A 26,481-nucleotide genomic window follows, 5' to 3' on the forward strand; every position below is an offset into this window, starting at 1 on the left:
TGGCTGGCATTAAATTGAAGTTCAGGTAGAATGTGTATCAGGCCCTTCAGCTCACATAGACTAATCCATTGTGCCAATGCATAATCAAGCACCAGGCTGGGATTCAGCTTCTAGTATCTGTTTTTCCATGCTGCAAGATGGAAATGAACTAACCCACATACTGCAGCTACTGAAATGCTGGCTGGCGAACAGCGAGAATAGTAAAGTGAATTAAATTTTGCACCTATGCTTACAGCAGATGTTAGATTATTAATATAATTTATCCTTTGTTATAAGAACATTGTTCTTTGTCTTTGAGGCCATTCTGCTATATCACACAATCTTGCCATTATATTTTTAAACTCTTGCTCCTGGCATGGTTAGCATTCTGTAATTTCTTTTTGCAATATCTTAAACCTCAGTTTGTTTTAATCTATCTGTAATGTTTTAAAATCATAGTGTTTTTGTAGTTCCTGTGATCTATAATTCACTTGTATACCCTTCTCCATACTCTCTCACTTCTGAGCTACAGTGCCTTATAAAAGTACTCAGCTCTTAGTTCTTTGTTTACATAAATGACTATTGCAACCAGGGGTTCTGATGGGTTTAACTGAGAATTTTTATTTGTGAATCTCATGTTCCTCCCCCATCCCCCACAGCAAAGCCCAACAAACAGAGGAAATTGTGGAGCATGACAAACTAAGAATTCAAAACCTGAAATGTCAGCAATTCAAAAGTATTCACCTTGCTTTGCTCAGTACTTAGTGCAACCACCTCTCGCAGCTATTACAGCGGTAGTCTTTCAGTAAATTTCTAATGGCTTTGCACAACGTGATGGAGTAAGATTTGCCTATTCCTCCTTGCAAAATTGTTCAAGTTATGCCAGGTTGATTGGGGAGCAGTGCTGGACTGCAGTCTTGAGGTCTTGCCAGAGATGTTCGACCAAGTTAAGGTCAAGACTGACTGGGCCACTCAACGACATCAATTTTCTTCATTTGAAGCCGCTCCATGGTTACTCTGGCAGGGTACATTGGATTGCTGTCCTCCCCCCAGTTTAAGTCCCCCCCCCAGTTTAAGTTTCCCAGCAGAGGCCAGCAGATTTTTATCCAGGATCTCACTGTGTTTAGCAGCATTCATTTTCCTATCAATCCTGACCAGATTTCCAGTTCCTGCTGCTGAAAAGCACCTCCACAACATGATGCTAACTCCACCACTCATTATAGTAGTGATGGTGTTAACTGGCCGATGTGAAGTATTAGATATATGCCATATGTACCATTTAGTTTTAAGGCCAAAAAGTTCCACTTTAGTCTCATCTGACCTCAAGACCTTCTTCCACATCTTTACAGCATCTCTAAGCGACACTTTTTGCAAAGTCTTTATGGGCAAGAATATGCTTTTGTTTAGCCAGGGCTTCTTCATAGAAACCATAGAAACTACAGCACAGAAACAGGCCTTTTGGCCCTTGGCTGTGCCGAACCATTTCCTGCCTAGTCCCACTGACCTGCACACGGACCATATCCCTCCATATACCTCCCATCCATGTATCTGTCCAATTTATTTCTTTCTTACCACTCTTCCATAAATACCCTTTTTGTGCAAGGCATTAAAGATTGTGGAGCCATGAACTTCATTTCCAGTTACAGCCACTGACTTCTGCAGCTCACTCAGAGCGACTGTTGGTGACACAGTAGTCTCTCTTACAAATGCCATTCTCCTCCAGTGACTGGGGCGGGAGAGGCAGATACGCTAGAGACTTTTAAGGGAAGTCTAGATAGGCACATAAATGTAAGGACAATGGAAAGTTATGGATACTGTGTAGGCAGAGGGGATTAGTTTAGTTGGCAACTTGATTACTAATTTAATTGGTTCAGAACAGACTTAAGATTTTATAGATTATTTCCTGAAAGGCAACCAAACTTCAGGAATAACTCAACAGCCATTTCTTCCATATACGGTAGTAGATTCACTATTAATTCTAATGGCTAAAGCATGTCATGAACTAAGCCACTCATTCAACAAGGCACTTCTTGACCATACTATAGACTTGGAGAATATTCATGATATCGTATTTTCTGGTGGGGCTCTATATCCCTGATGGATTTCCATTCTTCAGTTCTTATAGTGTCTTTTTTTTTTGTGTTCAATTATTCTGTATTTTTGCAGAAATAAATAAAATTTCTTAGTTAAACAGGAATATGGAGTACAGCCAATTAAAATGGGTGACTTTAAACAATAGATGTTCTTTAAGACCCATTGCAGAATTGATTTATGATCAAGAAGCTGTTTTCTTCAGCTGTTAGAAAGAAAGACTACATAAAATACCATTGAGTCAAAGACTTACAAGATGTGAAGCTATCAGAGACAGTTACATTGCTGGAATAGTTCTTCAGTAATGTGAGCAAATCACAACTCGTCAGCGCAGATATGGTATGTGTTTTCTCAACAGTTCAGAGTGTAATGAAAGCTGCTTTAGTAGTTTAAAGACAGCTGCTTTTGGAATAATAAGAAGTATTTTAAATTTGTTCTACAGGATGTGTTGCATTAATCACAAAGTCAACTCCATCTGTTTTAGATGTAATTTTTCTTAGATTTGTACACTACAGAATTGATTGCCAACTGTTTCAAATTGTACTCTGTTTTATTCCACTAATTGTGTGATTGAGGGAACACATATGCCTGCATTATTTCCTTTTAATAGGACTAGTTCTGAATTTATACATCTTGTCACACAATTGGAAAGAATTAACATTTGCAAATTACTTTTTTTTCCATGAAATGGTCAACATGACTAGTTCCTTTTTTTTTTCATGCATTTCCAAGTTTCTTGTCCTCAGAATTTAAAGCTAAATAACATGTTGGCAGGAGAAAGAATACAATAGAGCTATGTTGGACGAAATGTGTACAGTTGTTATTGCTGTGTCTGCAAAATTAGTTTCCAGCTGCAGTATAAAGGGGCTATTTTTGTATTATAGAGCACAAGTGAAAAGATCCCAGTGGCAGCTAGCTGTTCCCTTGTCATAGCATCTCATAAAACTGTTGCCATCTGTCATGACTAATACTATGGCTTAATCAGTGTGTCAAATACAGTCTGCCGCTTGCAATACAGAAACTTCCGTTGTTTAAAAAAAATTATTTCGTCCATTCATGAATTACTTTGCTGGCAGCCTTATAGGAGGATTTTTAGAAATAATGCGTCAGGATAAAGTGGTAGCGTAGTGGCTGTATTGAGCCAATGATCCAGAGTTCTGGACTTACTGTCCAGAGACATAGTTAAGTGTAGAATTTAAACTCAGTAAAAATCTAAAGGTTACAACAGAAATTTGGCCATTAATAATGTTGATCACAAAGCCATGGAATGTGGTGAAAACCACATTTGTTTATTAATATCCTTCAGCGAGCAGGAACTCCGCTATCCTTAGACAGCCATTCTAGCATGACTCTCCTGTCTCATTTGTGGTTGATTATTAGGTGCCCTGGATAGACTCAACAAGCTCAATTCTACCATAACAACTACACTCAGTGGCCACTTTATTAGTTATCTCCTGTACCTACTAAAGTGACCATTGAGTGTATGTTTGTGGTCTTCTGCTGCTATAGCCCATCCACTTCAAGGCTTGATGTACTGTATGTTCTGTACACTGCTATTGTAACGCGTGGTTATTTGATTTGCTTTTGCCTTCCTGTCACATTGAGCAATGTGGCCATTCTCCTCTAAACTCTCTCACTAACAAGGCATTTTCACCCTCAGAACTGCCGCTCACTGGATTTTCTTTTTTTTTTTGTTTTTTTTTGCACCATTCTCTGTAAATGCTAGAGACTGCTGTGTGTGAAAATCCCTTCTCTGAGACACCTAATACACCCCATCTGGCACTCATTCTATCGTCAAAATCACTTAGATCACATTTCTTCCCCACTTTGACGTTTGGTCTTAACAACAACTGAACCTCTAGACCATGTCTGCATGTTTTTGTGCATTCAGAGGCTGCCCCATGACTGGTTAATTAGATATTTGCATTAACAAGGTGTACCTAATAAAGTGGTCACTGAGTGTATGTTGAAATAATGAAAGTATTAAGCAATATAGACCTCCTGGCATCGAACTGGTCACTGAATTGAAACATCGAATTATACTTTGGTTGACTCATCCTCCTCAAGAGCATCTAGGAACTAATGTCTAAATTGAGAGAATGCAGATTTCTCCAGCAAAAGCCTGATACAGCAATTCTTACAGAACCATGCCCTAATGATTCCCTAGTGCTAGGCTCATTCATCTCTATCATTGTACACACCCACTGGGACGGTTATTGCGGTGATAAATAGCCAGAAGGATACAGCCTGGGGAGTCTTAAACATTGATTCCAAATCCTATAAAGTTTCTTTAAAACATGTCAGACCTAGGCAGGGAAATAGCCTCTTACCATCTGTACAATCCCTCAGCTGATGAATTGGTGTTTTCTCCCTCATGTTAATGCATGGATGATGGTGTACTAAAAGCAGCAAGTCAGAGAATGCACACTGGTCTTTAATATGGTGGCACGGCCACTGATTGAGGTTCTTGAGTCCTGTGTGAACCAATGGGAGGAATAAATCCACTTGATGTTCTCACTTGTCCACCTCCGGCAGAACCATCTGTCCACAACAGTTATACAGTCATTGTGCAGACCATCTTCAAACCAAGATTACCCTATCTTGTACTGTGCTGATCTACAATTGTGCTAACTGGATAGACTCAGGACAGATTTGGCAGCTCAAATCTGAACATCCATGAGTACAGGAGGCCAGCCACACAAATGTAGACTGTCACTGTCAGATTCTGGAACCTCCTGACCCATACTCAGCCATTAAGTTCAAGTCAGTGGCTTATCCCTTGTAAAATGATAAGTGAGGAAGGGTATGCCAGCTGGAGCACCAAGCATACCCAAGAACCAAGTAACAACATGGTAAACCTAAAATAGAACAAGCTGTATACAGCAGCGGTCCCCAACCGCTGGGCCGCAAAGCATGTCCTACCAGGCTGCAAGAAAACGATACAAGTCAGCCGCGCCTTTCCTCATTCCCTGTCACACACTGTTGAACTTGAACATAGGGTTGCCAATTGTCCCGTATTAGCTGGGACATCCCGTATATTGGGCTAAATTGGTTTGTTCCATACAAGACTGCCCTTGTCCCGTATTTCCCCCGCTAAGGTAGCACGTTCCTATGAAACCTTTCGTGCCAAAATGGTGTAAAGCGAAGAAGAAATTACCAATAATTTATATGGGAAAAATTTTTGAGTGTTCCCAGACCCAAGAAATAACCTACCAAATCATACCAAATAATAATGTATGTACAGTAGTTGGGAAGATTAAGCCAAAACCGATCTGTGGGGAGGGAGAAAATCGGCAGGCACGCGCATGTGCACGTCACATATGCGAATGCGCACAGAGGTGCCTGCGCAAGGCTTCACGGTCATGGTAGTCTTTCTCAGGGTAAACCCAAGTGTCCCGTATTTGAATGCTACTTTTGTCCCTTATTTGGGAGTGAGAAAGTTGGCAACCCTAACTGTAAAGGACAGGTTGAGGTGAGTTTAACCATACTTGAACACCTCTACCACCCCCGCCCCCCCGCCCCCCCCCCACCGGTTGGCCAGTCTGCAAGAATACTGTCAGTATTAAACCGTTCTGCGGTGCAAAAAAGGTTGGGGACCCCTGATATTCAGGGTTAAGTGATCTCAACATCATTGTAACAGATCACAGTGCATCTAGGATTATGTCCATCCAGGTTGAAATGTGAAGGTGTCACACCAGTCAATGCAGATCAGTAGTAACACTGTCTCTTTGCTGACAATCAGGAATGCGGGCTAAGCCCATTGCACTACTCTTTCTACACTAGGCATCTTACCATCAAACCAGCAGGCAAAGGGGATGTTGTTGCAGTGTGGTGGAGTGACCTCTACCTTGCTGAGGCCAGGCTACAACTCTTACGACACCTCCTGCTTACACCTTGAAAAGCGAGGAGAAAAAAGGAACTGCAAGGGTAAAAAGATCCTGATGGGAGTTGTATACAGGCCCTCAAACAATAGGAAGGATATGATCTACAAATTACAAAGGGAGATAGGAAATGCATGACAAAAGGGCAATATTACAATAGTCATGGGGGATTTCAACATGCAGGTAGATTCAGAAGATCAGGATGGTGCTGGATTCCAGGAGGAGGAGTTTCTAGTGTGCCCATGAGATGTCTTTTGGAGCAGCTTGTGGTTGAGCCCACTAGAGTATCAGCTATTCTTGATTAGGTGTTGTGTACTGAACCAGAATTGATTTAGAGAGCTGAAGGTAAAAGAACCCTGAGTGACCAGAGATCATAATATGATGAACTCACCCCGAAATTTGAGAAGCTAAAGTCAGATGTATCAGTATTACAGTGAAATAAGGGGAATTACTGAGGCATCAGAGAGGAACTGGCCAGAATTGATTGGGAAAAAAATACAGTGGCAGGGATGAGTAGCAATGGCTGGAATCTCTGGAAGTAATTCAGAAGTCACAGTGTATCCCAAAGAGAAAAAAGTATTCTAAAGAAAATATGACACAACTGTCACTAATAAGGGAAGTCAAAACCAACATAAAAGCCAAAAAGAGGGCATATAACAGAACAAGGATTTGTGGGAAGTTAGAGGATTGGTAAGATTTAAAGGCCAACAGAAGACAACTTAAAAAGTCATTATGGTAAAGATGGAATACAAAAGCTAGCCAGTAATATAAAAGAGGATACCAAAGGTTACTTCAAATACACAAGTGTAAAAGAGAGGCGTAAATGAATGTTGGACTGCTGGAAAACAATGCTGTAGAGGTAATAATGGCAGGGGAAGGTGTGGTGGGGACAAGGAAATGGCGGACAAACTGAGAAACTATTTTGACTTAGTCTTCACTGCATCAGTCTTCATTGAGCAGTATGGTGGAAGTTCCAAGTTTCAGGGGTCATGAAGTCTGTGAAGTTACCATTATTAGAGAGATGATTCTTGGGAAACTGAAAGGCCTGAAGATATACAAGTTATCTGGACCAGATTATGTACACCCTGGAATTCTAAAAGAGATTGTGGGAGCATTTGTAATGATCGTTCAAGAATCACTAAATTCTGAAATGGTTCCAGAAGACTGGAAAATTGCAAATGTCACTCCACTCTTCAAGAAGGGAGAGAGGCAGAAGAAAGGAAAATATAGGCTAGTCATAGTCAGTCTGACTTCAGTGGTGGGAGGATGTTGGAGTTGATTATTAAAGATGAGGTTTTAGAGTACTTGGATGCACATTGTCATAGTCAGCGGGGCTTCCTCAAGGGAAAATATTGCCTGACAGAATTCTTTGAAGAAGTAACAAGCAGAATAGACAAAGGAGAAATTGATTCTTGTTGTTTACTTGGATTGTCAGAAAGCCTTTGACAAGGTGCCACACATGAGGCTGCTAAACAAGCTCATAGTATTAAAGGAAAGATTCTAGCATGGAGAACACAATGGCTGATTGGCAGGAGGCAAAAAATGGGAATAAAGGGAGACTTTTCTGGTTGGCTGTTGGTGACTAGTGGTGTTCCACAGGGGTCTGTGTTGAGACCATTTCTTTTTACATTATAGTTCAATGACTTGTATAATGTAATTGATGAATTTGTTACAAAGTTTGCAGACAATGTGAAGATAGATGGAGGGACAGATAGTTTTGAGGAAGTAGAGAGGCCACAAAAGGACTTAGACAGATTAAGAGAATTGGTAAAGAAATGGCAGGTGGAATAGAGTGGCTAGAAGAGTATGGTCATGCACTTTCCTAGAAGAAATGAAAGAGTTGACTATTATCTAAATGGAGAGAAAATACAAAAAGCTGAGCTACAAAAGGGACTTGAGTGTCCTTGTGCAGGATTTCCTGAAGGTTAATTTGCATGTTGAGTCTGTGGTGTGGAAGGCAAATGCAATGTTAACATTCATTTCAAATGGACTAGAATATAAAAGGATGTAATGTTGAGACTTTAAAAAGCACATTAAGGCCTCACTTGGAGTATTGAGCAGTTTTGGGCCTCTTATCTTAGAAAGGATGTGCTAAAACTGGAGAGAGTTCAAAGGAGGTTCATGAAAATGATTCCAGGATTGAATGGCTTGTTATATGAAGAATTTTTGATGGCTCTAAACCGTATTTACTAGAATTCAGAAAAGTGAGGGATGACCTCATTGAAACCCAATGAATGGTGAATTGCCTTGATAGAGAGGCATGCTAGAGGATGTGGACAGGATGTTTCCTATGATGGAAAGTCAAAACCTAGAATCAGCATCAGAATAGAGGGGCTTCCTTTTAGAATGGAGATGAGGAGGAATTTCTTTAGCCAGATCATGGTGAATCTCTGGAATTCTTTGCTACAGTCAGCTTTGGAGGCCAAGTCTTTATGTATATTTAAGGTAGAGGTTGATAGATTCTTGATTGGTCAGAGCATGAAGGGATACGGGGAGGAGACAGGAGATTGGAGCTGAGAGGAAAATTGGATCAGCCATGATGAAATAGCAGAGCAGACTCAATGGGCCAAATGGCCTAATTCTGCTCAAATATCTTATGGTCTTAAAAGGACACCATTTACTAACATCAGAAAATTGTCTCCGACACAAACACTAATCTCATCAACTCTGGAAAACTCCCAGCAACTGCCACCAACCTCATTGTCTTTGCCTGCTGCTGCCCCCACTAAACTTGAGTCTGCACACTTCAACTCCATTCTATCCCATTTAGTTCAGTCCCTTCCCAACTACATCTGTGACACTTCACATGCTCTCGATCTCCTCAGCAACTTCCAATTCCCTGGACCTGACCGTCTTATTTTCACCACGGATGGTTAGTGCCTATTTACTTCAATCATTTATCAAGAGCTCTCCACTTCTTTCTCAACAAAAGATCCAATCTGTGCACCTCCAACGCCACCTCTTCTCTGTCTGGCTGAACTGACTTTCACCCTCAATAATATCTCTTTCGGCTTCTCCCACTTTCTCCAAATTCAAGGGATAGCAATGAGCACCAGCATGGGAAACAGCTATGCCGGCATTTTCATGGGCTATGTAGAACAGTCCATGTTCCAACCCTTCCCTTGTAATGCTCCCCAACTCTTCCTGTGCTTCATTGATGTCTGCATTGGTGCAGCTTCATGCACCCAAGCTGAGCTTGTCAATTTAATCAACTTCGACTTCTACTTCCACCCTGACTTTAAATTCACTTGGTCCATTTCTGACACCTCTCTTCCCTTTCTCAAACTCTCTGTCACCATTTCTGGAGATAAACTGTCTACCTACATCTTTTATAAACCAACTGATTCCCATGGCTATCTTGACTATATCTCTTCCCACCTCATCTCCTGTAAAAATGCTATTCTCTTTTCTCAGTTCCTTTGTCTCTGCTGCATCTGTTCCCAGGATGAGGTTTTCCTTTCTAGGACATTGGAGATGTACTGCTCCTTTAAAGAACAGGGTTTCCCTTCCTCCACTGTTGATACTGCCATCACCTGCATTTCCTCTATTTCCTGGAAATTTCTTCTCACCCCATCTTCCTGCCATCTAAACAGAGATAGGCTTCTACTTGTCCACACCTACCATCCCACGAGCCTCCGCATCCATCATATCATTCTCCAAAACTTCTGCCATCTTCAATGGGATCGTACCATCGAACGCATCTTTACCACCCACTATTCCCAGCTTTCTGCAAGGATCACTCTCTCCGTGATTCCCTCATCCATCCATCCCTCCCCATTAATCTCACATCTGGCATTAATCCCTGCAAGCAATGAACATGCTGCATCTGTCCACTCATCTCCTCCCTTTCAGGGCCCAAAACAGTTCTTTTAAGTGAGGCAATACTTCACCTGAAAATCTCTCGGTGTCGTCTTTTGTATCCAGTGTTCTCAATGCGGCCTCTTTCTAAATTGGTGAGACCTGACATAAGTTGGTGGACTACTTCGTTGAGCATCTCTGCTCCATCCGCCCAAACTGCAATTCCCAGTGGCCAACCATTTTAATTCCTATCCCCATTCCAACATGTTAACTCATGGCCTCCCTTATGCCACAATGAGGCTATTCTCAGGGTGGAGGAGCAACACCTCATATTTATCTAGGTAGCCTTCAACCTGATGGCAACAACATCAATTTCACCTTCCAGTAATTTTTTAGTTCTCTCCCCTTTCCCTACTATTCTATTACCCTCTCTGGCCTCTTATTTATTCTCCTCCCCTGCCCATCAACTCCCCCTGTGCCCCTCTCCTTTCCTTTCTCCTATGGTCCACTCTCCTCTCCTATCAGATTCCTTCTTCTCCAGCCCATTACCCCTCCCTCCCACCAGGTTTCACCTATCACCTTCTAGCAAGTCCTCCATCCCCACCTTCTTATTCTGACATCTTTCTCCTTCCTTTCCAGCCCTGAAGTGTCTCAGTCTGAGATGTCAACTATTTATTCCTTTCCATAGTGCTGCCTGACCTGTTGAGTTCCTCCAACATTTTGTGTGTGTTGGTTTGGATTTTCAGCATCTGCCGAATGTCTTGTGTTTATGTATTACTTCATGTAGTTTTCATTCTCCCTGTGCTTTCTTCAGGAAAAAAAGAGCAGAAATCAATGTCTTGCTATTTGAAGGGCCAGGTAAGTAACTTACACAATGTAACTCAGAGGACTGGGGAACTGTAATGTTTTCCTCTCCAACATGGTGCTGTGAAACTTGAATTCCAATGGATAATGCCAGAAACAGATTTTCTCGGGATCTAATATCTGATATTAGATTAGCTCTACGTTCTCGCCTGCTGAATCATGGGAAAGTATTTGTGTTTTTTTTTAAAAACAGCCTGAGGGAGGAACAAATTCACATTTTTGGTTCCATGTTAACTCATTTATGTCAATTACTAATTTCAATAATTATTTTTACATGAAAGATATTGCAGGACATATAGAGAAAATCTTTCTTCATTGTTGTGATGTTAAAAATTCTACCCAACGATTTCATTGTGCAACACAAATATTTTTTAAGTCTCTACCAAATCACTTACAGATCTTGAATGGCAGTGAATTATGGGAATGAAGAAGAACAATATACAATGGTGTATCTGCTTGAAGCCTGGGCCCTCAGTGCCAAAACTTTCAGTACAATGTACTTTTCCCGTCGACATACACCAATTAATCCAAGCACATTGAATCAGATGCAGATTACAGACATCTCATTCCTGGAACTGGTAGCAAAATATAATCACAAATTCAACTGCTTCTTGCTTAGTATATTAATACTATTTTATCATTTGGTCAAGGCAGAAAGACAAGTCATTTGAAAAATGATAAGGGCAAATTCCTAAAACTTTGAGCCGTACTCCATAAGTAGCATATAGTCCAAGTTCTTTCTTAAGTTATTTTATCATTAACATCCTAAATGCAATACATTAACTTATTTATTTATGGACATTCGATGCAGAATAGGCCCTTCCAGCTCTTCAAGCCATGACACCCAGCAATCTCCAAATTTAATTCTATCCTATTCACAGGACAATTTACAATGACCAATTGATCTAACTAGCACGTCTCTGGACTATGGGAGGAAACAGGAACCCCCAGAGGAAACCCACGTGGTCATGGGGAGAACGTACAAACTCTCTGCAGGCAGAGGCAGGGATTGAATCTGGTCACCTGTACTGCAAAGCGTTGTGCTAACCACCACGCTACTGTGCTAATACGATCATTTAAAATTTGAATGCTCATGAATCTTTCAAGTAATCTATTTTATTTTTCTATTAAGTATTTTATTTTTAATCTGTTTGCGTGTTTCTTGGTATTTTTATAAACTGAGCCACAGTCTGCAATATTTTCACTTGATAAACAATGAACACAATTTCCTTCATTTTATGGTTAATGGCAAGCTTCTAAACTGCAATTTAAAAAAAAGCAAGCAATAAATGATACAGTGTGATAAATAGCTCAAATTACTGGATTTTCAGTAATTAATTAATATTAATCTGCATAACAGCTATTTCAGTATAATAGATGAGTTACTTTCGGATCACATCTGAAATGTGAAAATATTTTTACATGTAATAAAGTTGTGGGGGCAGAACAAAAATAGTATTTTCAACAGCAAAACTGAATGACATTCATTACAGAAACATTGCTCAAGCAGTGCCCTAGATGCAAACATTCTTAGCCACGTCATAAAAGTCTTTCCCTTCATCATAACATCTGAATAGGATTAATTATAGATGAAAGTGTTCAGCTTTGATTATCTGACATGCTACAAACAATGAGTTCATGTTTACATGGTGCAAGCCATTCATAACACCTAGATATGCACTGATGCGAACAGCAGAGCTCAGCCACGAAAACGAAAATATTACGAAAACGATCATCTTTTAAAAAAACAAACAGAAATTTACCTTCTCCCGTAAGGCATAGGAGCAGAATGAGGCCAATTCAGCCCATCCATTTTGCTCTGCCATTTGACCATGACCGATTTATTTTCTCTCTCAACCACATTCTACTGCCTTCTCCCTGTAATCCTTAGAAATCAAGAACCTATCAACTTCCCATTGATAGTCAACTGTATTATCATTGAGACCCCAACATCAACCAGAAACTTGACCATGGTGTCAGAATCATATTCACTTTCTGACTTGTTAAAACCTTTCCACATTCTACAACAGTCAGATCAGAAGCACATCAAGAAACTGTTCATTTGTCTGCAAAGTGCAGAACCACTATATAGAAGTTTTGCATTATCCAGGCCAAAGACAATTCATTATTCTGAACAATTATAATGGTTTAAGTGGGTACCATATACAAAGTAAACTATATGCACATCATCTTTCTGACATTCTACAGAAATATGTAACTGCTACCACCTCAAATGTCAAGCCTGCTGAGAGAATCCCATCCTGCAAATTCCTTTCCAAGTCCCACATCATTCAAATGTTGAATATGATCCTTAGTTACTGTAAAGTCAAAATTTGCTCTTGTGTTATAATTATGGCTTAACAAATAAAACATTAACAAACCATTATAAGAGTTAGCTTGTCTCAGCCAGGTTCTCAATACTTTTAGGTTGGAATGAGTATTGGGGGAAAGAGGGGAGGGGTTGAAATATAGAGTTTAGGTGAAAATAGCATCAGGAAGGCTGCAATAACATCAACAGTCAAAATGATGCACAGAGGACTGCATACACTACCAAGGTACTTGAAGGTTGTCAGCATGATAGAAACAATCCCCACCTATGAAACTGCTAAATGGAAAAAAATATCCTGGCACTGATAAATTCTGCAAAATGTCAGTACTAAAATATTTATAGTTTTCCACCCACTGTTAAGTCTGTATGTTAAATGTCAGTCTTCCTAAACTTACTTCTCAACACTCCAAACAAGGTTCCCATTGAAGAGCAAAATACTGCAGTGGTACAGAAAGAAAATAATCAGAAGGTAAGGCAGCATTGGTAGGGAGAAAGAGTAGAAAAAGAAACAGAATTCGTGAAGGGCAGATCGTGTCTAACGAGCCTGATAGAGTTCTTTGAGGAGGTGACCAGACATGTAGATGAGGGTAGTGCAGTGGATGGATGGATTTTACATGGATTTTAGTAAGGCATTTGACAAGGTTCCACATGGTAGGCTTATTCAGAAAGTCAGAAGGCATGGGATCCAGGGAAGCATGGATTCAGAATTGGCTTGCCTGCAGAAAGCGGAGGGTTGTGGTGGAGGGAGTACATTTGGATTGGAGAGTTGCGACTAGTGGTGTCCCACAAGGATCTGTTCTGGGACCTCTACTTTTCGTGATTTTTATTAACGGCCTGGATGTGGGGGTAGAAGGGTGGGTTGGCAAGCTTGCAGATGACACAAAGGTTGGTAGTGTTGTGGATAGTGTAGAAGATTGTCCAAGATTGCAGAGAGACATTGAAAGGTTGCAAAGGTGGGCTGAGAAGTGGCAGAGGGAGTTCAACCTGGAGAAGTGTGAGGTGGTACACTTTGGAAGGCAGAGTACAAAGTAAATGGCAGGATACTTGGTAGTGTGGAGGAGCAGAGGGATCTGGGGGTACATGTCCACAGATCCCTGAAAGCTGCCTCACAGGTGGATAAGGTAGTTAAGAAAGCTTATGGGGTGTTAGCTTTCATAAGTCGAGGGATAGAGTTTAAGAGTTGCGAGGTAATGATGCAGCTCTATAAAACTCTGGTTAGGCCACACTTGGAGTACCGTGTCCAGTTCTGGTCGCCTCAGTATAGGAAGGATGTGGAAGCATTGGAAAGGGTACAGAGGAGATTTACCAGGATGCCTGGTTTAGAGAGTATACATTATGATCAGAGATTAAGGGGGCTAGGGTTTTACTCTTTGGAGAGGAGGATGAGAGGAGACATGACAGAGGTATACAAAATATTAATAGAAAATAAAATAGAGTGGACAGCCAGCACTTCTTCCCCAGGGCACCACTGCTCAGTACAAGAGGACATGGCTTTAAGGTAAGGGGTGGGAAGTTCAAGGGGGACATTAGAGGAAGGTTTCTCACTCAGAGAGTGGTTGGTGCGTGGAATGCACTGCCTGAGTCAGTGGTGGAGGCAGGTACACTAGTGAAATTTAAGAGGCTGCTAGACAGGTATATGGAGGAATTTAAGGTGGGGGGTTATATGGGAGGTAGGGTTTAAGGGTCGGCACAACATTGTGGGCCGAAGGACCAGTACTGTACTATCCTATGTTCTACTTAGTGTTGTGATGAAATGTCATTGACTGGAAAAGTTAACTCTACCCCTCTTCACAGATGCTCTCTGACGTGCTGAGATAGCGTTCTGGTTTTATCCAATTTTTAAAAAATTGAATATTCACAATAGTTTCATCCTGAAAAATGTTTCTGAACTCTCGAGTTATTAGCCAGTACAACCGAGGATTTTAAAAGAAGCATTTTTCGTCCCTATCATCAATTGCCAAAATGCAGCTTGGGAATGCAGCTTGCGTGCTATTAAACCTTCGAGATTATAAATTAATATATTTGTCAAGAAATGTTTATAAAGTAACATAAACTGTTAAGAACATGTAGTGTGAGTGCATTTAACCATTTAGATAAAGCATTTGTTAAGAATGTTTGTAAAGAGACACAATATAGCAATTATGAATATGCCGTATGCGTGCATTTACCGACCCCCCCCCCAGCGAGATTATAAATTAAAACATTTGTTAGGAATTGTTGGTAAAATTATATTTAAAAATCCACCAATCTGTTGCCATCTGCAGAAATTCCGCCCGAATTACTCGCGATTAACCCTAACGCAGCTGGCTGGAGCACGGTTAGATGTAAACTGCACTAGAATGTGTGAGAAAAAGAGACAACACACGAGATTTGGGTTCTTTTCACTGTGTCCTTTTGAAAGACGGGGAGCATCCCTCTTCGTAAACGCACAGCTCGTAAAGTTCACGGCCCGACACACACAGGAAGAAGTTCAAGATCACTACCATCATTACCCCTTCATCGTGACACACGCCGAATTCTATTTTTGAACCATGACAACCAAGTTTCCATCCACCAGGATTTTCTAATCCCAACTTCCAGTGTTCCTGTCACACAGCCCTCAATAAATGCAGCAGCTGGACTCGGGTAAATCACTCAAAACCGCAAACGTCACAAGAAAATGAGAACTCACCGACACACTCGCACTTTTTTACTTCGGTTGCACCAGCGGATTTCTCTATCCGTCGTTTCCAGTTGTGAGGCTGAGAGAGGAAACGTTCGTAATAACGAGCTTATAACAAATAGCTTGCATTGACGGAGGTCAGAAAGAAATAAAACCAACGGTTCCGCCCGCGAAACCAACGCGCCCAGCGCCGCTCCCTGAACCAACCCTCCGGTAGCCTCAAACTCCAGCTGAAACGTCCGCAAAACCCCCGCCCCTCGGCGTGATTGACCGCCGGCTCAGCCACTCGCAGCAGCGGGATGGTGAGCTGTAACGACGCTCCTATGAAGGCAACCTCGCACTGAAACACCTCAGACACAAAGCAGACCGCGCCTCCCAGTGTCAGTGTTCCAAAGAAGCGAGTAAAGGTAGTGATTGCTTTATGGACAATTATTACCAGCCTAGGGGTACCTTAATATTTCTGTCACATGAACATGCGTAGATGTGATATGACTTGCTGAAAATCTCTTGCTAAATATATGAAATTTTGGCTGTCTTTAAACTGGCAAGCACACAGAAGGAAAATGCACCTCGCATCTTAACTATATTTCATGCAAACGCTATTTCCTGCCTCTTGGCTTGCATTGTAATAAATAGACGACAATGATAGTGTCTCGACAGCTTTCTGATTATTAGAATTAGAGGGTTTGAATTTAATCGAATTTATACTACGAGTGTTGTCTGTCATACATATTTTAAAAACGCACTCACAAAATCCCGCCAGCAATTTTCGTGTGTTGTTTGGATTTCCAGCATCTGCAGATTTTTTCGTGTTTGTGCTACTACATATTTTCAATATTAATGCCTTACTGCTACGTTTAAAATCGTTTGATTTTTCACTCTAGATTGACCAATTGATCTTCACACTTTCACTTCACTAAGTAATTGTCTCCTATCTAAAATTACAGCTTAAACAAAACTTGGCATTAAAAATAAAATGATTAAAACCCTATTCTCTCCACTTTAGTTGCGTCATGATGTTTTAAATCTGGAGTTACATTTCAATTTTGCGATCGAAACGTGCTGATTGTGCCAAGATGACCTAGCTTGTAAAACATTTCTTTATTTTTGCCATTTTCTACCCATGATTTTAGAGGGTGCAACATTCACGATGGAGAAAAACGTTTATTAAACACAAATTTAGAATTAACTTGGCGCTATATGCTGCACGGAATCAATAAACAAGTTAGGGTGGATCTTAAAGCAGCAAAAAATGCGCAGTATTTTCAATGTGTATTTTAATGAATTCTTTCTGTGAAACAAATAGGGATAAAAAGGAAATCGACTGAGAATGGAGAGGTTTTTAGATATATCCGAGTAAGTTTGAAGTGAACCAGAGGAAGCCCGGGAGAAGAGAGAATGTTCTGGGAGGGTGGAGACTTTCATTAGCTGGTTGGCAGCGAGAAGTATGGAGTCCACAGAGGGGATGCTGTTTTCCATGATGTGCTGGGCTGTACCACGTCAAGCGACGAGCCGTTCCGCATCCAGATCGGATGCTTTCAATGGTGCATGATGAAAATTGGTACGGGTCGATGGGGGACATACCAACTTATTTTATCCTCCTGAGGAATTAGTGCTGTTGGTGAAGATGGTACTGTATACAAGACAAGATTTTCCTACTGTACCTCAACACGTGACAGTAATAAGCCAATTCAACAACTTAGAGTCAGAGTAATACAGCACAGAAGTAGACCCTTTGGCAAAACACATCCAGCGTCCTGTGTGTACTGCTCAAGATTTCCAGCGTCTGCAGAAGCTCCGCTGCAAAGTTTCTCCAACCTTGTCTTTGATGGGAGTTAATTGAGGCCCTTTGGCCCAATTTTTCCATGCCCACAAAGATACACATCGAAACCAGGCCAATGTGTTTCCATTCAGCACATATCCCTCTAAACCAGGTGCTCCCAACCTGGGGCCCATGGACCCCTTAGCAAGTGGTAGGAGTCCATGCAATAAAATAGGGTTGGGAGCCCCTTCTCTGAACCTTTTCCATCCATGTACCTATGCAAATGTTTTTATTTTAATTTTACCTGCTTCAAGCTTTTTATCTAGCAGCTTATTCCATATGCACACCATGAAGTTGTCCCTCAGGTACCTTTTAAGTTTTTTTTTCTCTCACCTCAACCTTGTTGCTGATTCACTTTCCCTAGAAAAAAAGACTGTGTGTATTCACTCTAGCTATGCCCCTTATGGCCTTCTAGAAGGTCACTACTCAGTTTCCGTACTCCAGCAAATAAAGTTCTTGCCTCCAACTGAGGCCCTCAAGTCCTGGCAGCATTCTCATGTTCTTTGCACTCCTTCCAACAGTGGCATTTTTCTAATAACAGGATAACCAAAACTGTACATAATACCCCAGATTCAGTCTCACCAATATCTTGACGTTTGCATCATAACCTCCCAACCCCCATACTTATTGACCCGACTGATGAAGACCTGTGAATAAAACACCTTTTTCACCACTCTGTCGACCAGTTTTACAAGTTTCAGGGAATAGACTTGTACTCCTTGGTCCCTCTGTTCTACGACGCTGTGCACGCTCTCACTGTTCACCATGAAAGTGCAACCCTGGGATTGAGCACTATTTACCATTCCATGATTACTTACCTGACTGATCAAGATCTGCCTGTAATTTTTGGTACCAGCCAAGTTGTTAGTTTTGTACATCCATAAAGCCCTAGTCCTCTATTTAAATTAAAACATCCATTTAGCTTTTAGTTATCTGAACTCATTGAAATGACATGGGCTATCATATTATGATCACTGCCTCCTCAGGATTCCATTACCATAAGCTCCCTCATAAAACCTGAGTCATTACATAAGACCCAACCCAGAATTGTCACTCCCTTAGTGGACTCAACCACAAACTGCCCTAAAAAACCATCTCGTAGCCATTCTACAAATTCCTGTTTTTGGGATCCAGCGCTAACCCAATTTTCCCAATCTACCTGTATATTGGAATCCCCCATGATTATTGCAATATTGCCCTTTTTACATGCCTTTTCTATCTCCCGTTGTAATTTGTAGCCAACATTCTGTTGACTGTTCGGAGTCCTGTATATAACGCCTATCAGGGTATTTTTACCCCTAGATTTTCTTAACTCTACCCACAAGGATTCTACATCATCTTGTCCTATGTCACCTTTTTCTAAGGATTTGATTTCATTTTTTACCAACACAACCACACCAACTGCTCTGCCTACCTGCCTCTCCTTTCAATACAATGTGTATCCCTGGATGTTAAACTCCCAACTATGACTATCTTTCAGTCACGACTCAGAGATGCCCACAACATCATACCTGCCAATCTCCAACTGTTCACACTTTAATCTCAATAAACAAAACCCAGCATTCTAAGTAGCATCAGGGTTGCATATAATTAGACATGATCTCCAAACGAATGCTTAACTAATAATTGTGGATTTATGGAATTCGTTGCCACATACAGCCATGGAGGCCCGATCATTGTGGGTGTTTAAGGAGGAGATTGATAGGTATCTAATCAGTCAGGGTATCAAGGGATATGGGGAAAACACCGGAAATTGGAACTAGATGGGAGAATAGTTTAGTTCATGGTGGAGTGGTGGAGCAGACTCGATGGGCCGAATGGCCTACTTCTGCTCCTTTGTCTTGTGATCTTGTGATCTTTGTTCTAATGCATACATTGCGAGTTAATAAATTTTATTCTAAGTCATTTAATATAAGCTGCAGTAATTCAATTTGTCAACACTTTATCAACTAACATAACAGACCGAGGGGTTTGTTTATCCTAACCACATCGGTAATGAAAAGACTTGATATGTGCCTGTAATGTTGCTGGTAGGTTTTTGTTGCATATTTGCATAAAACAAACTTTGAATTTAATCTATTTTGATCTGTTCGTTCGACAATTATTATAGATGAAGTATGCAGACTGTAGTAAGCCAGTAGTGGAAGATATTCACCACCCTGATGGCTTGTGTTGGTTGGGCCAACCATGGATGTTGTGTCCTTGGTGCCGAAGTCAATATGCAAGCCAGGGCATTATGAAATGGTGAGCAAGCTGTTGCCCATGCAGCAGTCTCCCCCCCTCCACACAGCAAGACCGATACAATTTGGTACCAGCTGTGTCGAAAGGGTTGCCAGTCAACATTAAACTCAACATAGGACTGCCTTAGAGACCCTAGATGTGTTTTTTTCCTTGATGTTTACTCCTGAAGCATTCTGCATGAGTGGGTATAGCTGCAAGGTAGCAGAGGTTTGAGAGCAGATTTTCGTTCTCGTAGACGAGCTGTCAGCTGCAGCTCATGAGTCCCATCTGCCCGAAGCAACTGGTTTTAAGGCATCCTTAACCTGCTTTTGCCCCTTCTCCTGTCAATATAAATGTTTCCATTGGGCTTAATAGCTAAGCTGCACATTAAGGCCAGGAGCTGGACTTAGTTGTCAGAGGTTATTTGAGATGCATGCTATTGGAGCAATTAATAGGTAGTGGGAGCTTTTCCTCACTACCCCACCCCTCTAAGCTATGGGCTATGACAACCATTCAGTACATACTGTACTTGTTAAGTAACTGCTATTTCCTGATTTTCCTCCCTCTTTCATAGAAAGGATTCTTAACATATTTCTGGTTTGCAGTTTGTTTACTATCTTGCTCTCATTACCATTTCCAATAAGTACCCTTAACTTCCTCTTCCAAAGGAGGAAAGGCAAAAATCAGTTGTCAGATCCCAATTATTCCCAAACCATATGCTAACTATGTTAAAGAGTAGTATCCTTTTCTTAAATTGAGACACAGGACAGAATAGGTACTTCTGGCTCTTTGCGGCCCAGCAATGCCCTGATTTAATACTAGCCTAATCATGGGACAATTTACAATGGCCAATTAACTCACCAACTGGTACATCTTTGGACTGTGGGAGGAAACTGGAGCACCCAGAGGAAACCCCCGTGGTCATGGGCAGAACATACAAACTCTCTGTACAAACAGGGAGTGGTGAGAATTGACCTCATTCTTCTATACTGTAAAGTATTGTGCTAATCACTATGCTGCTGTACCACCTTAACCATGAAATCAACCAGAAAAATGCAGTCCTTGATTCCCAAATGCCCCGAGTTTCACAATTTGCTATATTGAGAACTGGGTGTGAACTTGTGGTCTTTAAGTTATTAGGGGCGGGGGGTTGGGGAAAGAGGAATACAAACTGGCAGGTTTTTGATGAGTCCAGGTGAGGTAGAAGGTAGGTGGGTGAGGGAAGAAGGGATGAAAGGGAATGATGTGAGAAGCTAGGAGATGATGTGGAAGAGGTAAAGGGCTGAAGAAGGAATCTTGTAGGAGTGGATAGTAGACATTATCACATGAGAGCAGAATTAGGCCTTTCAGCCTATTGAGTCTGCTGCACCACGGCTGATTTATTATCCTTCTCAATACTATTCTCCTGCCTTCTCCAAATAACCTTTGACACCCTTACTAGTTAAGAACATACCAGCCTTCGCTTTAAATATATTCAATAACTTGGCCTCCACAGCAGTCTGTGGCAGTGAACTCCACGGATTCACCACCCTCTGGCTAAAGAAATTCCTCTTCATCTGTATTCTAAAAGGAAGTCCTTGTATTCTAAAGGGAAGTTCTTGTATTCTGAGGCTGTGTCCTCTGGCCCTAGACTCCCCCCTTATAGAAAGCATCATCCCTATGTCCACTCTATCCAGGCCTTTCAATACTCAATAGGTTGCAATGAGATCATCCCTCATTCTCCAGTGAGAAGATGGCCACATCCATCAGATGCTCCTCATACATCAACCCTTTCATTCCCAGGATCATTCTTCCGAACCTCATCTGGACCCTTTCCAATGCCAGTATATCCTTTCCTAGATAAGGCGCCCAAAACTGCTCCCAATACTCCATGAGGTCTGACCAATGCCTTATGAAGCCTCGGCATTACAATCTTGCTGTGAACTAAAGGGAAGGAGGTGGAGAAACTGGAGGCAAAGGACAGGTTATTGGGGAGGAGGAGAGAAGGGGTGAGAGGGCCACTAGAATGCTGGAAAGAAAGAGGGTGTAAGGAACAAAGGAGAGTGTTTACTGGAAGTAGAGAAGACAATGTTTATGCTGTCAAGTTGGAGACTACCAACACAGAATATGAGGTGTTGCTCCCCTAATCTGGCCTCTTTGCCAAGATATTGAAGTGTATTATTATTGATGAGGTTTTGGAGTACCTGGAGGCACATGATAAAATAGGCCAAAGCCAGCATAGTTTACTAAAGGGGAAATCTTGCCTGTCAAATCTATTGGGATTCTTTGAGGAAATAACAGGCAGGATAGACAAAGGACAGTCAGTGGATGTTGTTTATTTGGATTTTCAGAATACTTTTGACAAGGTGCCACACAAGACCCCAAGGTATTACATGAAAGGTATCAGCAGAGACAGAAGATTGGCTGACTGTTAATAATGGGGGCCTTTCCTGGTTGTCTGACTGTGACTAGTGGTGAGCTGCAGGTGTCGATGTTGGGACTGCTTCTTTTCACATTATTTGTCAATGATTTGGATGAAGGATTTGATGACTTTGTGGTCAGATTTGTAGATGATATGAAGATAGGTGGAGGAGCAGGTAGTGTTGAGGAAGCAGGGCATTTTCAGGACTTAAGCAGATTGGGGGAATGGACAAAGAGGTGGCAGATGGAGTATAGCGTAGGGAAGTGCATGTTTGTGCACTTTGGCAGAAGGAATAAAGGCATTGAATATTTTCAAAATTCAAAATTCAGAGGTGCATAGGAACTTGGGAGTCCTTGTGCATGATTACCTAAAGGTTAACTTGCAGGTTGAGTTGATGGTAAGGAAAGCAAATGAAATGTTAGCTTTCATTTTGAGAGGACTGGAATATAAATGCAGGGATAGAATGCTGAGGCTTTATATGGCATTGGTCTGACCACACTTGAAGTATTGTGAGTAGTTTTGGACCACTTTTCTAAGAAAAGATGTGCTGGTTTTGGAGAGGTTCCAGAGGAGGTTCACAAAAATTATCATAGGTATGAAAGGTTTAACATATAAGCAGCGTTTGATGACTCCAGGCCTGTACTCACTGGAGTTTGGAAGAACGAGGGGGAATCTTACTGCAAGCTATTGAATATTGAAAGGCCTAGATAGAGTGGCTGTAATTATTATTAAGGGCCCCAGCACCCAGGGCATGCCCTTTTCTCATTGTTACTATCAGGAAGGAGGTACGGAAGCCTGGAGACACATACTCAGCGATTTAGGAACAGCTTCTTCCCCTCTGACATCTGATTTCTAAATGAACATTGAACCAGTGAACACTACCTCAATTTTTCAATATATATTATTCCTGTTTTTGCATGAATTTTAATGTCCAATATACGTATACTGTATTTGATTTACTTATTTTTTTTCTTCTATATTATGTATTGCATTGAACTGCTGCTGTTAAGTTAACAAATTTCACGACACATGCCGGTGATAGTAAACCTGATCCTGATTTTTCTGGAGAGGGTGTTTCCTATAGTGGGAGAGTCTAGAATTGAGGGGCATCCATTTAGAACAGAGATGAGGAAAAATTTCTTTAGCCAGAGGGTAGTGAGTCTGTGGAATTCTTTGCCACGAACGGCTGTGCAGGCCAAGTCACTGGGTATATTAAAAGTGGAAGTCCATGGCATCAAAGATTACAGGGAGAGAGCAGGAAAATGGGGTTGAGAGGGTTAACAAATCTACCATGATGGAACGGCAGAGCAGATTCCACGGGCTGAATGGCCAAATTCTGCTTCTATGTCTTATGGTCGAATACCACAATGTGGCCTTAGGCTCACACGTACAGTTGAGCAAGGGCTTCACTCCTTCCAGTTAGTTCATACAAAAAACTTAAGTTTTTGACCAAGAATGTATTTCCCAATCCATTTGTGCACAAGTGTTTGGAAGTATTCATTGCTGCAGGTAATGTGCTCGTGGCGTTCTCTTATGGCATTAATATGAAGATTCACGGAGTCAGCAGCAGCAGAAAATAAACTGGAGAATTCTATTTTGTTGCCCATGTAGTGCACAAAAATTTTAATTTTACCGTTAAGCCCATTAAATGCAGTTATGAAGGATTATTGCAGCCTGCTTTGAGTGTACGTTTGGTATTAAAATAAATGAACAGTCTCCAAATCATTTAGATCAATTAAAAATGATCCTACATTCACAAAGCTCCACATCTATTTTGCATATTAGAAAAGTCATTGTGTTTGGTAATACCCATGGTAGAAATAACAATTCCTGCATTCGATGGCACATTTTTCTCCTTCCCTCAATGCAAATAACAAGTTGCTGAATTTGGAAACACAACAGCCAAAATAGAAACAGTGCGAGTAAAACAAGACAAAGCGCAAATATTGGAAGGTAGCATCACCACATATTTATGTGTCTGAGGATACTATACTAATTAGAAATTATCAACCTACTGTAGTTCAAATTAGTAATTCATTTGTAGTTCCAAGGTAATTTTACATGATATTCTTAGTTAGAAACATAGAAAACCTGCAGCACAATACATGCCCTTCGGCCCACAATGCTGTGCTGACCATGTACTTTAAAAATTACCTAGGGTTACCTATAGCCCTCTGTTTTTCTAAGCTCCATGTATCTATCCAGGAGTCTCTTAAAAGACCCTATTGTATCTGCCTCCACCACCATTACCAGCAGCCCATTTCATACATTCACCACTCTCTGTGTGAAAAATGTACTCCTGACATCTCCTCTGTACCTATTTCCAGGCACCTTAAAACTGTACCCTCTTGTGTTAGCCATTTCAGCCCTGGGAAAAAGCCTCTGACTATCCACACGTTTAATGCCTCTCATCTTATACACCTCTATCAAATCACCTCTCATCCTCCTTCACTCAAAGGAGAAAAGGCCGAGTTCACTCAACCTATTCTCATAAGGCATGCTCCCCAATCCAGGCAACATCCTTGTAAACTTCCTCTGCACCCTTTCTATGGTTTCCACATCCTTCCTGTAGTGAGGTGACCAGAACTGAGCACAGTACTCCAAGTGGGGCCTGACTAGGGTCCTATACAGCTGTAACATTACCTCTTGGCTCTTGAACTCAATCCTACGGTTGATGAAGGCCAATGCACCATACACCTTCTTAACCACACAGTCAACCTGCACAGCAGCTTTGAGTGTCCTATGGACTCAGACCCCAAGATACCTTTGATCCTCCACACTGCCAAGAGTCTTACCATTAATACTATATTCTGCCATCATATTTGACCTACCAAAATGAACCACCTCACACTTATTTGGGTTGAACTCCATCTGCCACTTCTCAGCCCAGTTTTGCATCCTATCGATGTCCTGCTGTAACCTCTGACAGCCCTCCACACTATCCACAACAACCCCAACAAACAAGTGTCATCAACAAATTTACTAACCCATCCCTCCACTTCCTCATCCAGGTCATTTATAAAGATCATGAACAGAAGAGGTCCCAGAACAGATCCCCGAGGCACACGACTGGTCACCAACCTCCATGACCCATCTACAACCACTGTTTGGCTTCTGTGGGTAAGCCAATTCTGAATCCACATAGCAAGGTCCCCTTGGATCCCATGCCTCCTTACTTTCTAAATAAGTCTTGCATGGGGTACCTTATCAAATGCCTTGCTGAAATCCATATACACTACATCTACTGCTATACCTTCATCAATCTGTTTAGTCACTTCCTCAATACATTCAATCAGGCTTGCAAGGCATGACCTGCCTTTGACAATGCCATGCTGACTATTCCTAATCATATTATGCCTTTCCAAATGTTCATAAATCCTGGCTCTCAGGATCTTCTCCATCAACTTACCAACCACTGAAGGAAGACTCACTGGTCTATAATTTCCTGGGCTATCTCTACTCCCTTTCTTGAATAAGGAACAACATCTGCAACCCACCAGTCCTCCGGTACCTCTCCCATTCCCATTGATGATGCAAAGATCATTGCCAGAGGCTCAGCAATCTCCTCCTTTGCCTCCCACAATAGCGTGGGGTATCTCATGTCCAGTCCCGGTGACTTATCCAACTTGATGCTTTCCAAAAGCTCCAGCACATCCTCTTTCTTAATGTCTATATGCTCAAGCTTTTTAGTCCACTGTACGTCATCCCCACAATCACCAAGGTCTTTTTCCGTAGTGAATACTGAAGCAGAGTATTCATTAAGTACCTCCGTTATCTCCTCCAGTTCCATACACATTTTTCCACTGTCACACTTGTTTGGTCCTGTTCTCTCACGTTTTATCCTCTTGCTCTTCACATACTTGTAGAATGCCTTGGGGTTTTCCTTAATCCCGCTCGCCAAGGCCTTCTCATGTCCCCTTCTGGCTCTTTCTTAATTTAAGAATTTCTTTCTTAAGCTCCTTCCTGCTAGCCTTATCATTTTCTAGATCTCTATCTTTACCTAGTTTTTTGAACCTTTCATAAACTTTTGTCTTCTTCTTGACTAGATTTTTAACAGCCGTTGTACACCAAGGTTCCTGTAACCTACCATCCTTTCCCTGTCTCATTGGAACGTACTTATGCAGAACGCCAGGCAAATATTCCCTGAACATTTGCCACATTTCTGCCATACATTTCCCTGAGAACATCTGTTTCCAATTTATGCTTCCAAGTTCCTGCCTGATAGCTTCATATTTCCCCTTACTCCAATTAAACACTTTCCTAACTTGTCTGTTCCTATCCCTCTTCAATGCTATGGTAAAGGAGATAGAATTGTGATCACTATCTCCAAAATGCTCTCCCACTGAGAGACCTGACACCTGACCAGGTTCACTTCCCCATACCAGATCAAGTACAGCCTCTCCTCTCGTAGGCTTATCTATATATTGTGTCAGG

The 26,481-nt window shown here is 41.4% G+C and overlaps 1 protein-coding gene across 2 annotated transcripts in view; it reads right to left on the minus strand.

Annotated features, from left to right (window-relative positions):
* The window catches only part of LOC140211601 (E3 ubiquitin-protein ligase MARCHF3-like), a 77,447-nt gene extending 61,594 nt beyond the window's left edge, over window positions 1–15,853 (minus strand). For both annotated transcript variants that reach the window (XM_072281496.1, XM_072281497.1), the window contains exon 1: window positions 15,614–15,853. The gene's annotated coding sequence lies outside the window, so the exon portion shown is untranslated. The remainder of the gene's footprint in view (window positions 1–15,613) is intronic.
* Window positions 15,854–26,481: the final 10,628 nt, after the last annotated feature.

Source organism: Mobula birostris, chromosome 17 (genome assembly GCF_030028105.1).
Source record: "Mobula birostris isolate sMobBir1 chromosome 17, sMobBir1.hap1, whole genome shotgun sequence".
Lineage (NCBI taxonomy): Eukaryota > Metazoa > Chordata > Chondrichthyes > Myliobatiformes > Myliobatidae > Mobula > Mobula birostris.